At 66.4% G+C, this 24435-nt stretch overlaps 1 protein-coding gene across 1 annotated transcript in view; it reads right to left on the minus strand.

Moving 5' to 3' along the window:
* IL7 (interleukin 7) overlaps positions 1-24435 on the minus strand; it is a 405016-nt gene that overhangs the window by 369309 nt on the left and 11272 nt on the right. The gene's annotated exons all lie outside the window — the stretch shown is intronic.

Below are 24435 nucleotides of genomic sequence, written 5' to 3' on the forward strand. Positions count from 1 at the left end.
TCGATTTGGCGCGAGGGACGTTTGGACATGGCTGACTTTGCAGCCACGTCTAAACTCCCTCATGCCAAATTCAAAAGAATAATTATTTTCAAATGCAGTACGTTGGCAGGAAATGTTATTGTGTTGCATTTGAGAAGAATTGTGGTTTTTGGTTGATGCCCGTATAATGTGCAGTCTAATGGAGAGAGCTCCTGGGTACAGAGCAGGGCAGTCTAGTGAAGAGAGCTCCTGTCTATAGAACAGAACAGTCTAATGCCCAACACTCAAGTCCATATAGAGAAGCCTAGTGCAAGAGCTCCAGCCCATCGGGTGTTGGCGCTACATAATGCAGGGAGCTCCTACTTTGGAGCAGGGAAGTTGAATGCACAAAGCTCAGAACTAAACGGAGAAGTCTAACACAGTAGTTCCTGTCCAATGGGGTGTAGGCACTGCATGGTGCAGAGAGTTTCTGTCTCTAGAGGGATGCCGTCTAATGGAGCCATCTAATGCACAAAGCTCAGGCCCACAAAGAGCAGTCTAATGTAAGAGCTCCTGTCCATGTGTTGTAGGTGCTAGATAGTTGAGAGAGCTCCTGTCTACAGACCAAGGCAGTCTAATGCACAATGCTCAGGCCCACAAAGAGCAGTCTAATGTATGAGCTCCTGTCCATGGGTTGTAGGCTCTAGATAGTTGAGAGAGCTCCTTTCTACAGACCAAGGCAGTCTAATGCACAATGCTCAGGCCCACAAAGAGCAGTCTAATGTGTGAGCTCCTGTCCATGGGTTGTAGGCGCTAGATAGTTGAGAGAGCTCCTGTCTACAGAGCAAGGCAGTCTAATGCACAACGCTCAGGCACACAGAGAGGTTTAATGCAAGCACTCCTGTTTATAGAGCAGAACAGTCTGACAGAGCAGTCTAATGCACAATGCTCAGGCCCGTAGAGAGCAGTCTAATGCAAGAGCACCTATCCGTGGGGCGTAGGCGCTACATAGTGCAAGGTGCTCCGGCCCACGGGCTGTTGCAGGGCATATTGCAGGGAGCTCCTCGATACAGGGCAGGGCAGGCTGATGCATAGTGAGTGCAGCTGTCACACGCAGAGAGCTCCTGTGCGTGGAGTGTGGCAGTGTGGTGCAGGGTAGAAGGAACTGTGACCCTTGACTTGAGAAGCAGAAACAAACTAAAATATTTTACAAAATTAAGTTTCACAGAAGTGCATCTGTGTTTCTACTCATGTGCGTGAGGATGCATGTGCGCCTAATCATCCTGTCCCGCGCTTGCTATGCTGCTGATGACAAAAGAAACACTACAGTGCCATCTAGTGGTGGAAAATATGTTTTTTTAATGAATAAATAAAGCGTACACGATACACAGTAGGAAATGAAATCATCCGTATGCCCATAATTGCATGCATAAAAAGGCACCATACGCAGCTTATCTAGAGGGCTGTATATTACATGGCCACAGCAGTGGCCATGTAGTTATGGTTAAGTTGCTGTTTCCATAGGAAGAGCACTTTTTGTGCGGCTTATAACTTCGCTCCCTCTGGATGAATCCTCACCAAACTTTGCAAAAAAAAGTATATGGCCCACTCTGATTTTTTTTGCAAAGTTTGGTCCAGGGGGGGGCAAAGTTATAGGGGGGGGGTCCCAAAACTTCTTTTTTTCCCCATAGACAAAATGGGAAAAAACTTTTCTCACGCCTACAGCCCAAACCGCTGGACGGATTTACACCAGATTTGCAGTGGGAGCAGTGGCTTGGTCCCGAAAGCATGCCTTTTTTATTTGGTGTAAATCCATCCAGTAGTTTTTTTTAAAAAATGACAAAAATGTAAGTGAAAAAAATTAGTGATATCTGTGTACGCTTTGCGGACACACTTTCCTGTTTGCTGCGCGGACAGGACAGGGATTGGGCAATCGGCTTGCGTGATGTCCGCGGACATCTGCCGTGCTTTCCTATTGGCTGCGGTGAAGCGTCCAGTGCGTCGTATTGTGAGAGACGCCCGCCATCTTTGTTTATCGTTTGCATCAGAGCGCTGCATAGTAAGCTCCGTGTCTTCCTCCCGTTCCCCCCACCCCCCGCTCATGCCCTGTGTCATCCTCCTGTTCCCCCCACCCCCGCTCAAGCCCCGTGTCTCCCTCCCGCTCCCCCACCCCCTGCTCAAGCCCCTTGTCTCTCTCCCGTTCCCCCCACCTCCCCACTCATGGCCCGTGTCTCTCTCCCGTTCCCCCCACCCCCGCTCATGCCCATTGTCTCTCTCCCATTCCCCCACCCCCTGCTCATGGCCCGTGTCTCTCTGCCGTTCCCCCCACCCCCGCTCATGCCCTGTGTCTCTCTCCCGTTCCCCCCACCCCCCGCACATGGCCCGTGTCTCCCTCCCGTTCCCCCCACCTGCCGCACATGCTCCGTGTCTCCCTCCCATTCCCCCTCACCCCCCGCTCATGCTCCGTGTCTCCCTCCTGTACCCCTCACCCCCCGCTCATGCCCCGTGTCTCCCCTGTTCCCCCCACCCCACTGCTCATGCCCCGTGTCTCCCTCCCATTCCCCCCCACACCCCTCTCATGCCCCGTGGCTCCTCTGTTCCCCCCACCCCCGCTCATGCCCTGTGTCTCCCCTGTTCCCCCCACCCCCTGCTCATGCCCCGTGTCTCCCTCCTTTTCCCCCACCCCCGCTCATGCCCCATGTCTCCCTCCCATTCCCCTCCACCCCCCGCTCATGCCCCGTGTCTCCCTCCTTCCCCCCACCCCCCGCTCATGCCCCGTGTCTCCCTTGTTCCCCCCACCCCCTGCTCATGCCTCGTGTGTGTCCTGTTCCTCCCCACCCCCTGCTCATGCCCCGTGTCTCCCTCCTGTTCCCCCCCACCCCCCGCTCATGCCCCATGTTTCCCCTGTCCCCCCACCCCCCGCTCATGCCCCATGTCTACCTCGTGTACCCCCCCACCCCCGCTCATGCCCCGTGTTTACCTCATGTACCCCCCCACCCCCCGCTCATGCCCTGTGTCTCTCTCCTGTTGCCCCCCAATCCCTGCTCATGCCCCGTGTCTCCCTCGTGTTCTCCCCACCCCCCGCTCATGCCCCTTGTCTCCCTCGTGTTACCCCCCACCCCCGCTTATGCCCGTGTCTCCCTCCTGTACCCCCCACCCTCGCTCATGCCCTGTGTCTCCCTCGTTTTGCCCCCACCCCCCGCTAATGCCCATTGTCTCCCCTGTTCCACCCCACCCCCTGCTCATGCCCCGTGTCCCCCTCCTTTCCCCCCACCTGCTGCTCATGCTCCATGTCTCCCCTATTTCCTCCCACCCCCCGCTCATGCCCCGTGTCTCCCCTGTTCCCCCCCACCCCTCCTCATGCCCCGTGTCTCCCTCCTTTTACCCCCACCCCCGCACATGCCCCGTGTCCCCCTCCTTTCCCCCCACCCGTCACTCATGCTCCATGTCTCCCCTGTTCCGCCCCACCCCCCGCTCATGCCCCGTGTCTCCCTCCTTTTTCCCCCACCGCCCACCCCCGCTCATGCCCCATGTCTCCCTCCTGTTCCCCCCACCCTCGCTCATGCCCCGTGTCTCCCTCGTGTTACCCCCCTGCTCATGCCGTATCTCCCTTGTGTTACCCCCAACCCCTGCTCATGCCCCGTGTCTCCCTCCTGTTCCCCCCACCCCCGCTCATGCCCCGTGTCTCCCTCATGTTACCCCCCACCCCCACTCATGCCCTGTGTCTCCCTCATGTTCCCCCCACCCGCTGCTCATGCCCTGTGTCTCCCTGATGTTCCCCCCACCCCCCGCTCATGCCCCGTGTCTACCTCATGTACCCCCCACCCCCTGCTCATGCCCCGTGTCTCTCTCCTGTTGCCCCCCTCCCCCTGCTCATGCCCCGGGCCTCCCTCATGTTCCCCCCACCCCCGCTCATGCCCCGTGTCTCCCTCGTGTTCACCCCACCCGCTGCTCATGCTTCGTGTCTCCCTGATGTTCCCCCCACCCCCCGCTCATGACCCGTGTCTACCTCATGTACCCCCCACCCCCCGCTCATGCCCCGTGTCTCTCTCCTGTTGCCCCCCACCCCTCGCTCATGCCCCGTGTCTCCCTCCTGTTCCCCCCACCCCCCGCTCATGCCCAGTGTCTCTCTCTTGTTCCCCCCACCCCCTGCTCATGCCCCGTGTCTCCCTCCTGTACCCCCACCCCCCGCTAATGCCTTGTGTCTCCCCTGTTCCCCCCACCCCGCCCATGCCCCATGTCTCCCCTGTTCCCCCCACCCCCCGCTCATGCCCTGTGTCTCCCTCCTTTTCCCCCCACCCCTGCTCATGCCCCGTGTCTCCCTCCTGTTCCCCCCACCTCCCCGCGCATGCCCCGTGTCTCCCTTCTTTCCCCAACCCCTGCTCTCATGCCCCGTATCTCCCCTGTTCCCTCCACCCCCCGCTCATGCCCCGTGTGGCCTGTTCCACCCACCCCCCGCTCACACCCCGTGTCTCCCTCCTGTTCCTCCCCACCCCCCGCTCATGCCCTGTGTTTCTCCTGCTCCCCCCCACCCGCGCTCATGCCCCGTGTCTCGCTCGTGTCTCCCTCGTGTACCCCCACCCCCGCTCATGCCCCGTGTCTCCCTCCTGTACCCCCCGCTCATGCCCCGTGTCTCCCTCGTGTTGCACCCCACCCCCCGCTCATGCCCTGTGTCTCCCTCGTGTTGCACCCCACCCCCCGCTCATGTCCTGTGTCTCCCTCCTGTTCCCCCCAACCCCGCTCATGCTCCGTGCCTCTGTCTTGTTCCCCCCACCCCCCGCTCATGTCCCGTGTCTCCCTCGTGTTACCCCCCACTCCCCGCTCATGCCCCGTGTCTCCCTCCCATTCCCCAACCCCTGCTCATGCCCCGTATCTCCCCTGTTCCCTCCACCCCCCGCTCATGCCCCGTGTGGCCTGTTCCACCCACCCCCCGCTCACACCCCGTGTCTCCCTCCTGTTACTCCCCACCCCCGCTCATGCCCTGTGTTTCCCCTGCTCCCCCCCACCCGCGCTCATGCCCCGTGTCTTCCTCGTGTACCCCCACCCCCCGCTCATGCCCCGTGTCTCCCTCCTGTACCCCCCGCTCATGCCCCGTGTCTCCCTCGTGTTGCACCCCACCCCCGCTCATGCCCTGTGTCTCCCTCGTGTTGCACCCCACCCCACGCTCATGTCCTGTGTCTCCCTCCTGTTCCCCCCAACCCCCGCTCATGCTCCGTGCCTCTGTCTTGTTCCCCCACCCCCCGCTCATGTCCCGTGTCGCCCTCGTGTTACCCCCCACTCCCCGCTCATGCCCCGTGTCTCCCTCCCATTCCCCCTCACACCCCGCTCATGCCCCGTATCTCCCCTGTTCCCCCCACCCCCCGCTCATGCCCCGTGTCTCCCCTGTTCCCCCCAACCCCCCTCATGCCCCGTGTCTCCCTCCTTTTCCCCCCACCCCCCGCTCATGCCCCGTGTCTCCCTCCCATTCCCCGCCACCCCCCGCACATGCCCCGTGTCTCCCTCCTTCCCCCCACCCCCGCTCATGCCCCATGTCTCCCCTGTTCCCCCCACCCCCTGCTCATGCCCCGTGTGTGCCCTGTTCCCCCCCACCCCCTGCTCATGCCCTGTGTCTCCCTCCCGTTCCCCCCCACCCCCGCTCATGCCCCGTGTTTCCCCTGTCCCCCCACCTCCCGCTCAAGCCCCATGTCTACCTCGTGTACCCCCCGCCCCCGCTCATGCCCCGTGTCTACCTCATGTAACTCCCCACCCCCCACTCATGCCCGTGTCTCTCTCCTGTTGCCCCCACCCCCGCTCATGCCCCGTGTCTCCCTCGTGTTCCCCCCACCCCCCACTCATGCCCCATGTTTCCCTCGTGTTACCCCCCACCCTCGCTCATGCCCTGTGTCTCCCTCATGTTGGCCCCCACCCCCGCTAATGCCCTGTGTCTCCCCTGTTCCACCCCACCCCCTGCTCATGCCCTGTGTCCCCTCCTTTTCCCCCCACCTGTTGCTCATGCTCCGTGTCTCCCCTGTTCCCCCCACCCCCTGCTCATGCCCTGTGTCTCCCCTGTTCCCCCCACCCCCCGCTCATGCCCTGTGTCTCGCTCCTTTTCCCCCCACCCCCGCTCATGCCCCGTGTCCCCCTCCTTTCCCCCCACCCGTCGCTCATGCCCCGTGTCTCCCCTTTTCCGCCCCACCCCCCGCTCATGCCCCGTGTCTCCCTCCTTTTCCCCCACCAACCACCCCCGCTCATGCCCCGTGTCTCCCTCCTGTTCCCCCCACCCCCGCTCATGCCGCGTGTCTCCCTCGTGTTACCCCCCCACCCCCCGCTCATGCCGTGTCTCCCTTGTTACCCCCCACCCCCGCTCATGTCCCATGTCTCCCTCCTGTTTCCCCCACCCCCCACTCATGCCCCGTGTCTCCCTCGTGATACCCCTCACCCCCACTCATGCCGTGTCTCCCTCGTGTTCCCCCCACCCACCGCTCATGCCCGTGTCTCCCTGATGTTCCCCCCACCCCCCGCTCATGCCCCGTGTCTGCCTCGTGTACCCCCACCCCCCGCTCATGCCTCGTGTCTCTCTCCTGTTGCCCCCCACCGCCGCTCATGCCCCATGTCTCCCTCGTGTTCCCCCCACCCCCCGCTCATGCCCCGTGTCTCCCTCGTGTTACCCGCCACCCCCCGCTCATGCCCCGTGTCTCCCTCCTTCCCCCACCCCCTGCTCATGCCCCGTGTCTCCCCTGTTTCCCCCACCCCCCGCTCATGCCCCGTGTCTCCCTCCTTTTCCCCCCACCCCCTGCTCATGCCCCGTGTCTCCTCCTGTTCCCCCCACCCCCCACTGATGCCCCGTGTCTCCTCCTTCCCCCCACCCCCTGCTCATGCCCCGTGTGTGCCCTGTTCCTCCCACCCCCTGCTCATGCCCCGTGCCTCCCTCCCGTTCCCCCCACCCCCCGCTCATGCCCCGTGTTTCCCCTGTAAACCCCCACCCCCCGCTCATGCCCCATGTCTACCTCGTGTACCCCCCACCCCGCTCATGCCCGTGTCTACCTCATGTACGCACCCACCCCCCGCTCATGCCCTGTGTCTCTCTCCTGTTGCCCCCACCCCTGCTCATGCCCCATGTCTCCCTCGTGTTACCCCCCACCCCCGCTTATGCCCCATGTCTCCCTCGTGTACCCCCCACCCTCGCTCATGCCGTGTCTCCCTCGTGTTGCCCCCCGCTAATGCCCCGTGTCTCCCCTGTTCCCCCAACCCCCTCATGCCCCGTGTCTCCCTCCTTTTCCCCCCACCCCCGCTCATGCCCCGTGTCTCCCTCCCATTCCCCGCCACCCCCGCACATGCCCCGTGTCTCCCGCCTTCCCCCCACCCCCGCTCATGCCCCATGTCTCCCCTGTTCCCCCCACCCCCTGCTCATGCCCCGTGTGTGCCCTGTTCCCCCCCACCCCCTGCTCATGCCCTGTGTCTCCCTCCCGTTCCCCCCCACCCCCGCTCATGCCCCGTGTTTCCCCTGTCCCCTCACCTCCCGCTCAAGCCCCATGTCTACCTCGTGTACCCCCCGCCCCCGCTCATGCCCCGTGTCTACCTCATGTAACTCCCCACCCCCCACTCATGCCCCGTGTCTCTCTCCTGTTGCCCCCCACCCCCGCTCATGCCCCGTGTCTCCTCGTGTTCCCCCCACCCCCCACTCATGCCCCATGTTTCCCTCGTGTTACCCCCACCCTCGCTCATGCCCTGTGTCTCCCTCATGTTGGCCCCCACCCCCCGCTAATGCCCTGTGTCTCCCCTGTTCCACCCCACCCCCTGCTCATGCCCTGTGTCCCCCTCCTTTTCCCCCCACCTGTTGCTCATGCTCCGTGTCTCCCTGTTCCCCCCACCCCCTGCTCATGCCCTGTGTCTCCCCTGTTCCCCCCACCCCCCGCTCATGCCCTGTGTCTCGCTCCTTTTCCCCCCACCCCCGCTCATGCCCCGTGTCCCCCTCCTTTCCCCCCACCCGTCGCTCATGCCCCGTGTCTCCCTTTTCCGCCCCACCCCCGCTCATGCCCCGTGTCTCCCTCCTTTTCCCCCACCAACCACCCCGCTCATGCCCCGTGTCTCCCTCCTGTTCCCCCACCCCCCGCTCATGCCGCGTGTCTCCCTCGTGTTACCCCCCCACCCCCCGCTCATGCCGTGTCTCCCTTGTTACCCCCCCACCCCCGCTCATGTCCCATGTCTCCCTCCTGTTTCCCCCACCCCCCACTCATGCCCCGTGTCTCCCTCGTGATACCCCTCACCCCCACTCATGCCGTGTCTCCCTCGTGTTCCCCCCACCCACCGCTCATGCCCGTGTCTCCCTGATGTTCCCCCCACCCCCCGCTCATGCCCCGTGTCTGCCTCGTGTACCCCCACCCCCCGCTCATGCCTCGTGTCTCTCTCCTGTTGCCCCCCACCGCCGCTCATGCCCCATGTCTCCCTCGTGTTCCCCCCACCCCCCGCTCATGCCCCGTGTCTCCCTCGTGTTACCCGCCACCCCCGCTCATGCCCCGTGTCTCCCTCCTTCCCCCACCCCCTGCTCATGCCCCGTGTCTCCCCTGTTTCCCCCACCCCCCGCTCATGCCCCGTGTCTCCCTCCTTTTCCCCCCCACCCCCTGCTCATGCCCCGTGTCTCCCTCCTGTTCCCCCCACCCCCCACTGATGCCCCGTGTCTCCCTCCTTCCCCCCACCCCCTGCTCATGCCCCGTGTGTGCCCTGTTCCTCCCCACCCCCTGCTCATGCCCCGTGCCTCCCTCCCGTTCCCCCCACCCCCCGCTCATGCCCCGTGTTTCCCCTGTAAACCCCCACCCCCCGCTCATGCCCCATGTCTACCTCGTGTACCCCCCACCCCCGCTCATGCCCGTGTCTACCTCATGTACGCACCCACCCCCCGCTCATGCCCTGTGTCTCTCTCCTGTTGCCCCCACCCCCTGCTCATGCCCCATGTCTCCCTCGTGTTACCCCCCACCCCCGCTTATGCCCCATGTCTCCCTCGTGTACCCCCACCCTCGCTCATGCCGTGTCTCCCTCGTGTTGCCCCCGCTAATGCCCCATGTCTCCCCTGTTCCACCCCACCCCCTGCTCATGCCCCGTGTCCCCCTCCTTTTCCCCCCACCTGCCCTGCTGCTCATGCTCAGTGTCTCCCCTGTTCCCCCCACCCCCCGCTCATGCCCCGTGTCTCCCCTGTTCCCCCCAGCCCCGCTCATGCCCCATGTCTCCCTCCTTTTCCCCCCACCCCCCGCACATGCCCCGTGTCCCCCTCCTTCCCCCCCACCCATCGCTCATGCTCCATTTCTCCCCTGTTCTGCCCCACCCCCCGCTCATGCCCCGTGTCTCCCTCCTTTTCCCACATCCCCCACCCCCCGCTCATGCCCCGTGTCTCCCTCCTGTTCCCCCCACCCCCGCTCATGCCCTGTTTCTCCCTCGTGTTACCCCCCACCCCTACTCATGCCCCGTGTCTCCCTCGTGTTCCCCTCACCCACCGCTCATGCCCCGTGTCTTCCTGATGTTCCCCCCACCCCCCGCTCATGCCCCGTGTCTACCTCGTGTACCCCCACCCCCCGCTCATGCCCCGTGTCTCTCTCCTGTTGCCCCCACCCCCTGCTCATACCCCGTGTCTCCCTCGTGTTCCCCCACCCCCCGCTCATGCCCCGTGTCTCCCTCGTGTTACCTGCCACCCCCGCTCATGCCCCGTGTCTCCACCTGTTCCCCCACCCCCCGCTCATGCCCCGTGTCTCTCTCTTGTTCCCCCCACCCCCTGCTCATGCCCCGTGTCTCCCTCCTGTACCCCCCACGCCCCGCTAATGCCTCGTGTCTCCCCTGTTAACCCCCTCATTGCCCATGCCGCATGCCCCATGTCTCCCCTGCTCCCCCCACCCCCGCTCATGCCCTGTGTCTCCCTCCTTTTCCCCCCACCCCCCGCACATGCCCCGTGTCTCCCTCCTTTCCCCCAACCCCCGCTCATGCCCCATGTCTCCCCTGTTCCCCCCACCCCCTGCTCATGCCCCGTGTGCCCTATTCCCCCCACCCCCGCTCACACCCCGTGTCTCCCTCCCGTTCCTCCCCACCCCCCGCTCATGCCCTGTTTTCCCCTGTTCCCCCACCCCCCGCTCATGCCCCATGTCTACCTCGTGTTCCTCCCCACCCCCCGCTCATGCCACGTGTCTACCTTGTGTACCGCCATCCCCCGCTCATGCCCCGTGTCTCTCTCCTGTTGCCCCCCACCCCCGCTCATGCCCTGTGTCTCCCTGCTGTTGCCCCCACCCCCCCGCTCATGCCCCATGTCTCCCTCGTGTTACCCCCACCCCCGCTCATGCCCTGTGTCTCCCTCTTGTACCCCCCACCCGCTGCTCATGCCCTGTGTCTCCCTGATGTTCCCCCACCCCCTGCTCATGCCCCGTGTCTCTCTCCTGTTGCCCCCTCCCCTGCTCATGCCCCGGGCCTCCCTCGTGTTCCCCCACCCCCGCTCATGCCCCGTGTCTCCCTCTTGTACCCCCACCCGCTGCTCATGCCCCGTGTCTACCTCATGTACCCCCCACCCCCTGCTCATGCCCCGTGTCTCTCTCCTGTTGCCCCCCTCCCCCTGCTCATGCCCCGGGCCTCCCTCGTGTTCCCCCCACCCCCGCTCATGCCCCGTGTCTCCCTCGTGTTCACCCCACCCGCTGCTCATGCTTCGTGTCTCCCTGATGTTCCCCCCACCCCCCGCTCATGACCCGTGTCTACCTCATGTACCCCCCACCCCCCGCTCATGCCCCGTGTCTCTCTCCTGTTGCCCCCCACCCCTCGCTCATGCCCCGTGTCTCCCTCCTGTTCCCCCACCCCCGCTCATGCCCAGTGTCTCTCTCTTGTTCCCCCCACCCCCTGCTCATGCCCCATGTCTCCTCCTTTTCCCCCCACCCCCCGCACATGCCCCGTGTCCCCCTCCTTTCCCCCCACCCATCGCTCATGCTCCATTTCTCCCCTGTTCTGCCCCACCCCCCGCTCATGCCCCGTGTCTCCCTCCTTTTCCCCATCCCCCACCCCCCGCTCATGCCCCGTGTCTCCCTCCTGTTCCCACCACCCCCCGCTCATGCCCTGTGTCTCCCTCGTGTTACCCCCCACCCCTACTCATGCCCCGTGTCTCCCTCGTGTTCCCCTCACCCACCGCTCATGCCCCGTGTCTTCCTGATGTTCCCCCCACCCCCCGCTCATGCCCCGTGTCTACCTCGTGTACCCCCCACCCCCCGCTCATGCCCCGTGTCTCTCTCCTGTTGCCCCCCACCCCCTGCTCATACCCCGTGTCTCCCTCGTGTTCCCCCCACCCCCCGCTCATGCCCCGTGTCTCCCTCGTGTTACCTGCCACCCCCCGCTCATGCCCCGTGTCTCCCACCTGTTCCCCCACCCCCCGCTCATGCCCCGTGTCTCTCTTTTGTTCCCCCCACCCCCTGCTCATGCCCCGTGTCTCCCTCCTGTACCCCCCACGCCCCGCTATAGCCTCGTGTCTCCCCTGTTAACCCCCTCATTGCACATGCCGCATGCCCCATGTCTCCCCTGCTCCCCCCACCCCCGCTCATGCCCTGTGTCTCCCTCCTTTTCCCCCCACCCCCCGCACATGCCCCGTGTCTCCCTCCTTTCCCCCCAACCCCCGCTCATGCCCCATGTCTCCCCTGTTCCCCCCACCCCCTGCTCATGCCCCGTGTGCCCTATTCCCCCCACCCCCCGCTCACACCCCGTGTCTCCCTCCCGTTCCTCCCCACCCCCGCTCATGCCCTGTGTTTCCCCTGTTCCCCCCCACCCCCCGCTCATGCCCCATGTCTACCTCGTGTTCCTCCCCACCCCCCGCTCATGCCACGTGTCTACCTTGTGTACCCCCATCCCCCACTCATGCCCCGTGTCTCTCTCCTGTTGCCCCCCACCCCCCGCTCATGCCCTGTGTCTCCCTGCTGTTGCCCCCACCCCCCGCTCACACCCCGTGTCTCCCTCCCGTTCCTCCCCACCCCCCGCTCATGCCCTGTGTCTCTCTCCTGTTGCCCCCCACCCCCCGCTCATGCCCTGTGTCTCCCTGCTGTTCCCCCCACCCCCGCTCATGCCCCGTGTCTCCCTCGTGTTCACCCCACCCGCTGCTCATGCTTCGTGTCTCCCTGATGTTCCCCCCATCCCCCGCTCATGACCCGTGTCTACCTCATGTACCCCCCACCCCCCGCTCATGCCCCGTGTCTCTCTCCTGTTGCCCCCCACCCCTCGCTCATGCCCCGTGTCTCCCTCCTGTTCCCCCCACCCCCCCGCTCATGCCCAGTGTTCCCCCCACCCCCCGCTCATGCCCAGTGTCTCTCTCTTGTTCCCCCCACCCCCTGCTCATGCCCCCGTGTCTCCCTCCTGTACCCCCACCCCCCGCTAATGCCTTGTGTCTCCCCTGTTCCCCCCACCCCGCCCATGCCCCATGTCTCCCCTGTTCCCCCCACCCCCCGCTCATGCCCTGTGTCTCCCTCGTGTTGCACCTCACCCCCCGCTCATGTCCTGTGTCTCCATCCTGTTCCCCCCATCCCCCGCTCATGCTCCGTGCCTCTGTCTTGTTCCCCCCACACCCCGCTCATGCCCCGTGTGTCCCTCCTGTACCCCCACCCCCCGCTCATGCCCCGTGTCTCCCTCCTGTTCCTCCCACCCCCGCTCATGTCCCGTGTCTCCCTCGTGTTACCCCCCACCCCCCGCTCATTCCCCATGTCTCCCTCCCATTCCCCCCCACACCCCACTCATGCCCCGTGTCTCCCCTGTTCCCCCCACCCCCGCTCATGTCCGTGTCTCCCCTGTTCCCCCACCCCCCGCTCATGCCCCGTGTCTCCCTCCTTCCCACCCACCCCCTGCTCCTGCCCTGTGTCTCCCCTGTTCCCCCCACCCCCTGCTCATGCCCCGTGTGTGCCCTGTTCCCCCATCCCCTGCTCATGCCCCGTGTCTCCCTCCCGTTCCCCCCACCCCCGCTCATGCCCTATGTTTCCCCTGTCCCCCACCCCCCGCTCATGCCCCCATGTCTACCTCGTGTACTCCCCCACCCCCGCTCATGCCCCTGTCTACCTCATGTACCCCCCCCCCCACTCATGCCCCGTGTCTCTCTCCTGTTGGCCCCCCACCGCCCACTCATGCCCCGTGTCTCCCCTCGTGTTCCCCCCACCCCCGCTCATGCCCCATGTCTCCCTCGTGTTACCCCCACGCCCGCTCATGCCCCGTGTTTCCCTCTTGTACCCCCCGCTCATGCCCCATGTCTCCCTCGTGTTGCACCCCACCCCCCGCTCATGTCCTGTGTCTCCCTCCTGTTCCCCCCACCCCCCGCTCATGCTCCGTGCCTCTGTCTTGTTCCCCCCACACCCCGCTCATGCCCCGTGTCTCCCTCCTGTACCCCCACCCCCTGCTCATGCCCCGTGACTCCCTCCTGTTCCTCCCACCCCCGCTCATGTCCCGTGTCTCCCTCGTGTTCCTCCCCACCCCCCGCTCATGCCACGTGTCTACCTTGTGTACCCCCATCCCCCGCCCATGCCCCGTGTCTCTCTCCTGTTGCCCCCCGCCCCCCGCTCATGCCCTGTGTCTCCCTGCTGTTGCCCCCACCCCCGCTCATGCCCCATGTCTCCCTCGTGTTACCCCCACCCCCGCTCATGCCCCGTGTCTCCCTCTTGTACCCCCGCTCATGCCCCATGTCTCCCTTGTGTTGCACCCTCACCCCCCGCTCATGTCCTGTGTCTCCATCCTGTTCCCCCCACCCCCCGCTCATGCTCCGTGCCTCTGTCTTGTTCCCCCCACACCCCGCTCATGCCCCGTGTGTCCCTCCTGTACCCCCACCCCACGCTCATGCCCCTTGTCTCCCTCCTGTTCCTCCCACCCCCGCTCATGCCCCGTGTCTCTCTCCTGTTGCCCCCCACCCCTCGCTCATGCCCCGTGTCTCCCTCCTGTTCCCCCCACCCCCCGCTCATGCCCAGTGTCTCTCTCTTGTTCCCCCCACCCCCTGCTCATGCCCCGTGTCTCCCTCCTGTACCCCCACCCCCGCTCATGCCCTGTGTCTCCCTGCTGTTGCCCCCACCCCCCGCTCATGCCCCATGTCTCCCTCGTGTTACCCCCACCCCCGCTCATGCCCTGTGTCTCCCTCTTGTACCCCCCACCCGCTGCTCATGCCCTGTGTCTCCCTGATGTTCCCCCACCCCCTGCTCATGCCCCGTGTCTCTCTCCTGTTGCCCCCCTCCCCCTGCTCATGCCCCGGGCCTCCCTCGTGTTCCCCCCACCCCCGCTCATGCCCCGTGTCTCCCTCTTGTACCCCCCACCCGCTGCTCATGCCCCGTGTCTACCTCATGTACCCCCCACCCCCTGCTCATGCCCCGTGTCTCTCTCCTGTTGCCCCCCTCCCCCTGCTCATGCCCCGGGCCTCCCTCGTGTTCCCCCACCCCCGCTCATGCCCCGTGTCTCCCTCGTGTTCACCCCACCCGCTGCTCATGCTTCGTGTCTCCCTGATGTTCCCCCCACCCCCCGCTCATGACCCGTGTCTACCTCATGTACCCCCCACCCCTCGCTCATGCCCCGTGTCTCCCTCCTGTTCCCCCCACCCCCCGCTCATGCCCAGTGTCTCTCTCTTGTTCCCCCCACCCCCTGCTCATGCCCCATGTCTCCCTCCTTTTCCCCCACCCCCCGCACATGCCCCGTGTCCCCCTCCTTTCCCCCCACCCATCGCTCATGCTCCATTTCTCCCCTGTTCTGCCCCACCCCCCGCTCATGCCCCGTGTCTCCCTCCTTTTCCCCCATCCCCCACCCCCCGCTCATGCCCCGTGTCTCCCTCCTGTTCCCCCCACCCCCCGCTCATGCCCTGTGTCTCCCTCGTGTTACCCCCCACCCCTACTCATGCCCCGTGTCTCCCTCGTGTTCCCCTCACCCACCGCTCATGCCCCGTGTCTTCCTGATGTTCCCCCCCACCCCCGCTCATGCCCCGTGTCTACCTCGTGTACCCCCCACCCCCTGCTCATGCCCCGTGTCTCTCTCCTGTTGCCCCCCCACCCCCTGCTCATACCCCGTGTCTCCCTCGTGTTCCCCCCACCCCCCGCTCATGCCCCGTGTCTCCCTCGTGTTACCTGCCACCCCCCGCTCATGCCCCGTGTCTCCCACCTGTTCCCCCACCCCCCGCTCATGCCCCGTGTCTCTCTTTTGTTCCCCCCACCCCCTGCTCATGCCCCGTGTCTCCCTCCTGTACCCCCCACGCCCCGCTAATGCCTCGTGTCTCCCCTGTTAACCCCCTCATTGCCCATGCCGCATGCCCCATGTCTCCCCTGCTCCCCCCACCCCCGCTCATGCCCTGTGTCTCCCTCCTTTTCCCCCCACCCCCCGCACATGCCCCGTGTCTCCCTCCTTTCCCCCCAACCACCGCTCATGCCCCATGTCTCCCCTGTTCCCCCCACCCCCTGCTCATGCCCCGTGTGCCCTATTCCCCCCACCCCCCGCTCACACCCTGTGTTTCCCCTGTTCCCCCCCACCCCCCGCTCATGCCCCATGTCTACCTCGTGTTCCTCCCCACCCCCCGCTCATGCCACGTGTCTACCTTGTGTACCCCCATCCCCCACTCATGCCCCGTGTCTCTCTCCTGTTGCCCCCCACCCCCCGCTCATGCCCTGTGTCTCCCTGCTGTTGCCCCCACCCCCGCTCACACCCCGTGTCTCCCTCCCGTTCCTCCCCACCCCCCGCTCATGCCCTGTGTCTCTCTCCTGTTGCCCCCCACCCCCCGCTCATGCCCTGTGTCTCCCTGCTGTTCCCCCCACCCCCGCTCATGCCCCGTGTCTCCCTCGTGTTCACCCCACCCGCTGCTCATGCTTCGTGTCTCCCTGATGTTCCCCCCATCCCCCGCTCATGACCCGTGTCTACCTCATGTACCCCCCACCCCCCGCTCATGCCCCGTGTCTCTCTCCTGTTGCCCCCCACCCCTCGCTCATGCCCCGTGTCTCCCTCCTGTTCCCCCCACCCCCCGCTCATGCCCAGTGTCTCTCTCTTGTTCCCCCCACCCCCTGCTCATGCCCCGTGTCTCCCTCCTGTACCCCCACCCCCCGCTAATGCCTTGTGTCTCCCCTGTTCCCCCCACCCCGCCCATGCCCCATGTTTCCCCTGTTCCCCCCACCCCCCGCTCATGCCCTGTGTCTCCCTCGTGTTGCACCTCACCCCCCGCTCATGTCCTGTGTCTCCATCCTGTTCCCCCCACCCCCCGCTCATGCTCCGTGCCTCTGTCTTGTTCCCCCCACACCCCGCTCATGCCCCGTGTGTCCCTCCTGTACCCCCACCCCCCGCTCATGCCCCGTGTCTCCCTCCTGTTCCTCCCACCCCCGCTCATGTCCCGTGTCTCCCTCGTGTTACCCCCCACCCCCCCCTCATTCCCCATGTCTCCCTCCCATTCCCCCCCACACCCCACTCATGCCCCGTGTCTCCCCTGTTCCCCCCACCCCCGCTCATGTCCGTGTCTCCCCTGTTCCCCCACCCCCCCGCTCATGCTCTGTGTCTCCCTCCTTTTCCCCCCACCCCCCGCTCATGCCCCGTGTCTCCCTCCCGTTCCCCCCCACCCCCCGCTCATGCCCCATGTCTCCCTCCTTCCCACCCACCCCCTGCTCATGCCCTGTGTCTCCCCTGTTCCCCCCACCCCCTGCTCATGCCCCGTGTGTGCCCTGTTCCCCCATCCCCTGCTCATGCCCCGTGTCTCCCTCCCGTTCCCCCCACCTCCGCTCATGCCGTGTTTCCCCTGTCCCCCACCCCCCGCTCATGCCCCATGTCTACCTCGTGTACTCCCCCACCCCGCTCATGCCCCTGTCTACCTCATGTACCCCCCCACCACCCACTCATGCCCCGTGTCTCTCTCCTGTTGCCCCCCACCCCCCGCTCATGCCCCGTGTCTCCCTCGTGTTCCCCCCACCCCCCGCTCATGCCCCATGTCTCCCTCATGTTACCCCCACCCCCGCTCATGCCCCGTGTTTCCCTCTTGTACCCCCCGCTCATGCCCCATGTCTCCCTCGTGTTGCACCCCACCCCCCGCTCATGTCCTGTGTCTCCCTCCTGTTCCCCCCACCCCCCGCTCATGCTCCGTGCCTCTGTCTTGTTCCACCCACACCCCGCTCATGCCCCGTGTCTCCCTCCTGTACCCCCACCCCCCGCTCATGCCCCATGACTCCCTCCTGTTCCTCCCACCCCCGCTCATGTCCCGTGTCTCCCTCGTGTTACCCCCAACCCCCGCTCATTCCCCATTTCTCCCTCCCATTCCCCCCCACACCCCGCTCATGCCCTGTGTCTCCCCTGTTCCCCCACCCCCGCTCATGTCCGTGTCTCCCCTGTTCCCCCCACCCCCCGCTCAGGCTCCGTGTCTCCCTCCTTTTCCCCCCACCCCCCGCTCATGCCCCGTGTCTCCCTCCCGTTTCCCCCCACCCCCCGCTCATGCCCCGTGTCTCCCTCCTTCCCACCCACCTCCCGCTCATGCCCTGTGTCTCCCCTGTTCCCCCACCCCCTGCTCATGCCCCGTGTGTGCCCTGTTCCACCATCCCCTGCTCATGCCCCGTGTCTCCCTCCCGTTCCCCCCACCCCCGCTCATGCCCTGTGTTTCCCCTGTCCCCCAGCCCCCGCTCATGCCCCATGTCTACCTCGTGTACCCCCCCACCCCCGCTCATGCCCCTGTCTACCTCATGTACCCCCCCACCGCCCACTCACACCCCGTGTCTCTCTCCTGTTGCCCCCCACCCCCCGCTCATGCCCCGTGTCTCCCTCGTGTTCCCCCCACCCCCCGCTAATGCCCCATGTCTCCCTCGTGTTACCCCCCCACCGCCGCGTATGCCCCGTGTCTCCCTCCTGAACCCCCACCCTCGCTCATGCCCTGTGTCTCCCCTGTTCCACCCCACCCCCTGCTCATGCCCCGTGTCCCCCTCCTTTTCCCCCACCTGCTGCTCATGCTCGGTGTCTCCCCTGTTCCTCCCCACCCCCCGCTCATGCCCTGTGTCTCGCCTGTTCCCTCCCCACCCCCCGCTCATGCCCCGTGTCTCCCTCCTTTTCCCCCCACCCCCGCTCATGCCCCATGTCCCCCTCCTTTCCCCCCACCCGTCGCTCATGCTCCATGTCTTCCCTGTTCCGCCCCACCCCCCGCTCATGCCCCGTGTCTCCCTCCTTTTCCCCCCACCCCCCATCCCCGCTCATGCCCCGTTTGTCCCTCCTGTTCCCCCACCCCCCGCTCATGCCCCGTGTCTCCCTCGTGTTACCCCCCACCCCCCACTCATGCCGTGTCTCTCTTGTGTTCCCCTCACCCACCGCTCATGCCCTGTGTCTCCCTGATGTTCCCCCCACCCCCCGCTCATGCCCCGTGTCTACCTTGTGTACCCCCCACCCCCCGCTCATGCCCCGTGTCTCTCTCCTGTTGCCCCCCACCCCCTGCTCATGCCCCGTGTCCCCTCCTTTTCCCCCCACCTGCTGCTCATGCTCTGTGTCTCCCCTGTTCCCCCCCACCCCCCACTCATGCCCCGTGTCTCCCCTGTTCCCCCCAGCCCCGCTCATGCCCCATGTCTCCCTCCTTTTCCCCCCACCCCCTGCACATGCCCCGTGTCCCCCTCCTTTCCCCCCACCCGTCGCTCATGCTCCATTTCTCCCCTGTTCTGCCCCACCCCCCGCTCATGCCCCGTGTCTCCCTCCTTTTCCCCCATCCCCCACCCCCGCTTATGCCCCGTGTCTCCCTCCTGTTCCCCCCACCCCCCGCTCATGCCCTGTGTCTCCCTCGTGTTACCCCCCACCCCCACTCATGCCCCGTGTCTCCCTCGTGTTCCCCTCACGCACCGCTCATGCCCCGTGTCTCCCTGATGTTCCCCCCACCCCCCGCTCATGCCCCGTATCTACCTCGTGTACCCCCCACCCCCCGCTCATGCCCCGTGTCTCTCTCCTGTTGCCCCCCACCCCCTGCTCATACCCCGTGTCTCCCTCGTGTTCCCCCCACCCCCCGCTCATGCCCCGTGTCTCCCTCGTGTTACCTGCCACCCCCCGCTCATGCCCCGTGTCTCCCTCCTGTTCCCCCATCCCCCGCTCATGCCCCGTGTCTCTCTCTTGTTCCCCCCACCCCCTGCTCATGCCCCATGTCTACCTCCTGTACCCCCCACACCCCGCTAATGCCTCGTGTCTCCCCTGTTAACCCCCACATTGCCCATGCCGCATGCCCCATGTCTCCCCTGCTCCCCCCACCCCCGCTCATGCCCCGTGTCTCCCCTGTTCCCCCCACCCCCGCTCATGCCCCGTGTGCCCTGTTCCCCCCACCCCCCACTCACACCCCGTGTCTCCCTCCCGTTCGCCCCACCCCACGCTCATGCCCTGTGTTTCCCCTGTTCCCCCACCCCCTGCTCATGCCCCGTGTCTACCTCGTGTTCCACCCCACCCCCCCGCTCATGCCCCGTGTCTACCTCGTGTACCCCCCATCCCCCGCTCATGCCCCGTGTCTCTCTCCTGTTGCCCCCCACCCCCTGCTCATGCCCGTGTCTCCCTGCTGTTGCCTCCACCCCCCACCCCTGCCCATGTCTCCCCTGTTCCCCCACCCTCTGCTCATGCCCTGTGTCTCCCTCCTTTCCCCCCACCCCCCGCTCATGTCTCCCTCCCGTTCCCCCCACCCCCCGCGCATGCCCTGTGTCTCCCTCCTTCCCACCAACCCCCACTCATGCCCCGTGTCTCCCCTGTTCCCCCCACCCCCGCTCATGCCCCATGTGCCCTGTTCCCTCCACCCCCCGCTCACACCCCGTGTCTCCCTCCCGTTTGCCCCACCCCACGCTCATGCCCTATGTTTCCCCTGTTCCCCCCACCCCCGCTCATGCCCCGTGTCTACCTCGTGTTCCACCCCACCCCCCCGCTCATGCCCCGTGTCTACCTCGTGTACCCCCCATCACCCGCTCATGCCCCGTGTCTCTCTCCTGTTGCCCCCCACTCATGCCCCGTGTCTCCCTGCTGTTGCCCCCACCCCCTGCTCATGTCCCGTGTCTTCCTCGTGTTACCCCCCACACCCTGCTCATGCCCTGTGTCTCCCTCCTGTACCCCCCACCCCCGCTCATGCCCCGTGTCTCCCTCGTGTTCCCCCCACCCCCCGCTAATGCCCCATGTCTCCCTCGTGTTACCCCCCCACCGCCGCGTATGCCCCGTGTCTCCCTCCTGAACCCCCACCCTCGCTCATGCCCTGTGTCTCCCTTGTGTTGGCCCCCACCCCCCGCTAATGCCCCGTGTCTCCCCTGTTCCACCCCACCCCCTGCTCATGCCCCGTGTCCCCCTCCTTTTCCCCCACCTGCTGCTCATGCTCCGTGTCTCCCCTGTTCCTCCCCACCCCCCGCTCATGCCCTGTGTCTCGCCTGTTCTCTTCCCACCCCCCGCTCATGCCCCATGTCTCCCTCCTTTTCCCCCCACCCCCCGCTCATGCCCCATGTCCCCCTCCTTTCCCCCCACCCATCGCTCATGCTCCATGTCTTCCCTGTTCCGCCCCACCCCCCGCTCATGCCCCGTGTCTCCCTCCTTTTCCCCCCACCCCCCATCCCCGCTCATGCCCCGTGTGTCCCTCCTGTTCCCCCACCCCCCGCTCATGCCCCGTGTCTCCCTCGTGTTACCCCCCACCCCCCACTCATGCCGTGTCTCTCTTGTGTTCCCCTCACCCACCGCTCATGCCCTGTGTCTCCCTGATGTACCCCCCACCCCCCGCTCATGCCCCGTGTCTACCTCGTGTACCCCCCACCCCCCGCTCATGCCCCGTGTCTCTCTCCTGTTGCCCCCCACCCCCTGCTCATGCCCCGTGTCCCCTCCTTTTCCCCCCACCTGCTGCTCATGCTCTGTCTCCCCTGTTCCCCCCCACCCCCCGCTCATGCCCCGTGTCTCCCCTGTTCCCCAAAGCCCCGCTCATGCCCCATGTCTCCCTCCTTTTCCCCCCACCCCCCGCACATGCCCCGTGTCCCCCTCCTTTCCCCCCACCCGTCGCTCATGCTCCGTTTCTCCCCTGTTCTGCCCCACCCCCCGCTCATGCCCCGTGTCTCCCTCCTTTTCCCCCATCCCCCACCCCCCGCTTATGCCCCGTGTCTCCCTCCTGTTCCCCCCACCCCCGCTCATGCCCTGTGTCTCCCTCGTGTTACCCCCCACCCCCACTCATGCCCCGTGTCTCCCTCGTGTTCCCCTCACCCACCGCTCATGCCCCGTGTCTCCCTGATGTTCCCCCCACCCCCCGCTCATGCCCCGTATCTACCTCGTGTACCCCCCACCCCCCGCTCATGCCCCGTGTCTCTCTCCTGTTGCCCCCCACCCCCTGCTCATACCCCGTGTCTCCCTCGTGTTCCCCCCACCCCCGCTCATGCCCCGTGTCTCCCTCGTGTTACCTGCCACCCCCCGCTCATGCCCCGTGTCTCCCTCCTGTTCCCCCATCCCCCGCTCATGCCCCGTGTCCCTCTCTTGTTCCCCCCACCCCCCGCTCATGCCCCGTGTCTCCCTCCTGTTCCCCCATCCCCCTGCTCATGCCCCATGTCTACCTCCTGTACCCCCCACACCCCGCTAATGCCTCGTGTCTCCCCTGTTAACCCCCACATTGCCCATGCCGCATGCCCCATGTCTCCCCTGCTCCCCCCACCCCCGCTCATGCCCCGTGTCTCCCCTGTTCCCCCCACCCCCGCTCATGCCCCGTGTGCCCTGTTCCCCCCACCCCCCACTCACACCCCGTGTCTCCCTCCCGTTCGCCCCACCCCACGCTCATGCCCTGTGTTTCCCCTGTTCCCCCACCCCCTGCTCATGCCCCGTGTCTACCTCGTGTTCCACCCCACCCCCCCGCTCATGCCCCGTGTCTACCTCGTGTACCCCCCATCCCCCGCTCATGCCCCGTGTCTCTCTCCTGTTGCCCCCCACCCCCTGCTCATGCCCGTGTCTCCCTGCTGTTGCCTCCACCCCCCACCCCTGCCCATGTCTCCCCTGTTCCCCCACCCTCTGCTCATGCCCTGTGTCTCCCTCCTTTCCCCCCACCCCCCGCTCATGTCTCCCTCCCGTTCCCCCCACCCCCCGCGCATGCCCTGTGTCTCCCTCCTTCCCACCAACCCCCACTCATGCCCCGTGTCTCCCCTGTTCCCCCCACCCCCGCTCATGCCCCATGTGCCCTGTTCCCTCCACCCCCCGCTCACACCCCGTGTCTCCCTCCCGTTTGCCCCACCCCACGCTCATGCCCTATGTTTCCCCTGTTCCCCCCACCCCCGCTCATGCCCCGTGTCTACCTCGTGTTCCACCCCACCCCCCCGCTCATGCCCCGTGTCTACCTCGTGTACCCCCCATCACCCGCTCATGCCCCGTGTCTCTCTCCTGTTGCCCCCCACTCATGCCCCGTGTCTCCCTGCTGTTGCCCCCACCCCCTGCTCATGTCCCGTGTCTTCCTCGTGTTACCCCCCACACCCTGCTCATGCCCTGTGTCTCCCTCCTGTACCCCCCACCCCCGCTCATGCCCCGTGTCTCCCTCGTGTTCCCCCCACCCCCCGCTAATGCCCCATGTCTCCCTCGTGTTACCCCCCCACCGCCGCGTATGCCCCGTGTCTCCCTCCTGAACCCCCACCCTCGCTCATGCCCTGTGTCTCCCTTGTGTTGGCCCCCACCCCCCGCTAATGCCCCGTGTCTCCCCTGTTCCACCCCACCCCCTGCTCATGCCCCGTGTCCCCCTCCTTTTCCCCCACCTGCTGCTCATGCTCCGTGTCTCCCCTGTTCCTCCCCACCCCCCGCTCATGCCCTGTGTCTCGCCTGTTCTCTTCCCACCCCCCGCTCATGCCCCATGTCTCCCTCCTTTTCCCCCCACCCCCCGCTCATGCCCCATGTCCCCCTCCTTTCCCCCCACCCATCGCTCATGCTCCATGTCTTCCCTGTTCCGCCCCACCCCCCGCTCATGCCCCGTGTCTCCCTCCTTTTCCCCCCACCCCCCATCCCCGCTCATGCCCCGTGTGTCCCTCCTGTTCCCCCACCCCCCGCTCATGCCCCGTGTCTCCCTCGTGTTACCCCCCACCCCCCACTCATGCCGTGTCTCTCTTGTGTTCCCCTCACCCACCGCTCATGCCCTGTGTCTCCCTGATGTACCCCCCACCCCCCGCTCATGCCCCGTGTCTACCTCGTGTACCCCCCACCCCCCGCTCATGCCCCGTGTCTCTCTCCTGTTGCCCCCCACCCCCTGCTCATGCCCCGTGTCCCCTCCTTTTCCCCCCACCTGCTGCTCATGCTCTGTCTCCCCTGTTCCCCCCCACCCCCCGCTCATGCCCCGTGTCTCCCCTGTTCCCCAAAGCCCCGCTCATGCCCCATGTCTCCCTCCTTTTCCCCCCACCCCCCGCACATGCCCCGTGTCCCCCTCCTTTCCCCCCACCCGTCGCTCATGCTCCGTTTCTCCCCTGTTCTGCCCCACCCCCCGCTCATGCCCCGTGTCTCCCTCCTTTTCCCCCATCCCCCACCCCCCGCTTATGCCCCGTGTCTCCCTCCTGTTCCCCCCACCCCCGCTCATGCCCTGTGTCTCCCTCGTGTTACCCCCCACCCCCACTCATGCCCCGTGTCTCCCTCGTGTTCCCCTCACCCACCGCTCATGCCCCGTGTCTCCCTGATGTTCCCCCCACCCCCCGCTCATGCCCCGTATCTACCTCGTGTACCCCCCACCCCCCGCTCATGCCCCGTGTCTCTCTCCTGTTGCCCCCCACCCCCTGCTCATACCCCGTGTCTCCCTCGTGTTCCCCCCACCCCCGCTCATGCCCCGTGTCTCCCTCGTGTTACCTGCCACCCCCCGCTCATGCCCCGTGTCTCCCTCCTGTTCCCCCATCCCCCGCTCATGCCCCGTGTCCCTCTCTTGTTCCCCCCACCCCCTGCTCATGCCCCATGTCTACCTCCTGTACCCCCCACACCCCGCTAATGCCTCGTGTCTCCCCTGTTAACCCCCACATTGCCCATGCCGCATGCCCCATGTCTCCCCTGCTCCCCCCACCCCCGCTCATGCCCCGTGTCTCCCCTGTTCCCCCCACCCCCGCTCATGCCCCGTGTGCCCTGTTCCCCCCACCCCCCACTCACACCCCGTGTCTCCCTCCCGTTCGCCCCACCCCACGCTCATGCCCTGTGTTTCCCCTGTTCCCCCACCCCCTGCTCATGCCCCGTGTCTACCTCGTGTTCCACCCCACCCCCCGCTCATGCCCCGTGTCTACCTTGTGTACCCCCATCCCCCGCTCATGCCCCGTGTCTCTCTCCTGTTGCCCCCCACCCGCCGCTCATGCCCGTGTCTCCCTGCTGTTGCCTCCACCCCCCACCCCTGCCCATGTCTCCCCTGTTCCCCCACCCCCTGCTCATGCCCTGTGTCTCCCTCCTTTCCCCCCACCCCCCGCTCATGCCCCGTGTCTCCCTCCCGTTCCCCCCACCCCCCGCGCATGCCCTGTGTCTCCCTCCTTCCCCCCAACCCCCACTCATGCCCCGTGTCTCCCCTGTTCCCCCCACCCCCGCTCATGCCCCATGTGCCCTGTTCCCTCCACCCCC

This window comes from Ambystoma mexicanum, chromosome 5q (assembly GCF_040938575.1).
Source record: "Ambystoma mexicanum isolate Mex_15411 chromosome 5q, UKY_AmexF1_1, whole genome shotgun sequence".
NCBI classification, from domain to species: domain Eukaryota; kingdom Metazoa; phylum Chordata; class Amphibia; order Caudata; family Ambystomatidae; genus Ambystoma; species Ambystoma mexicanum.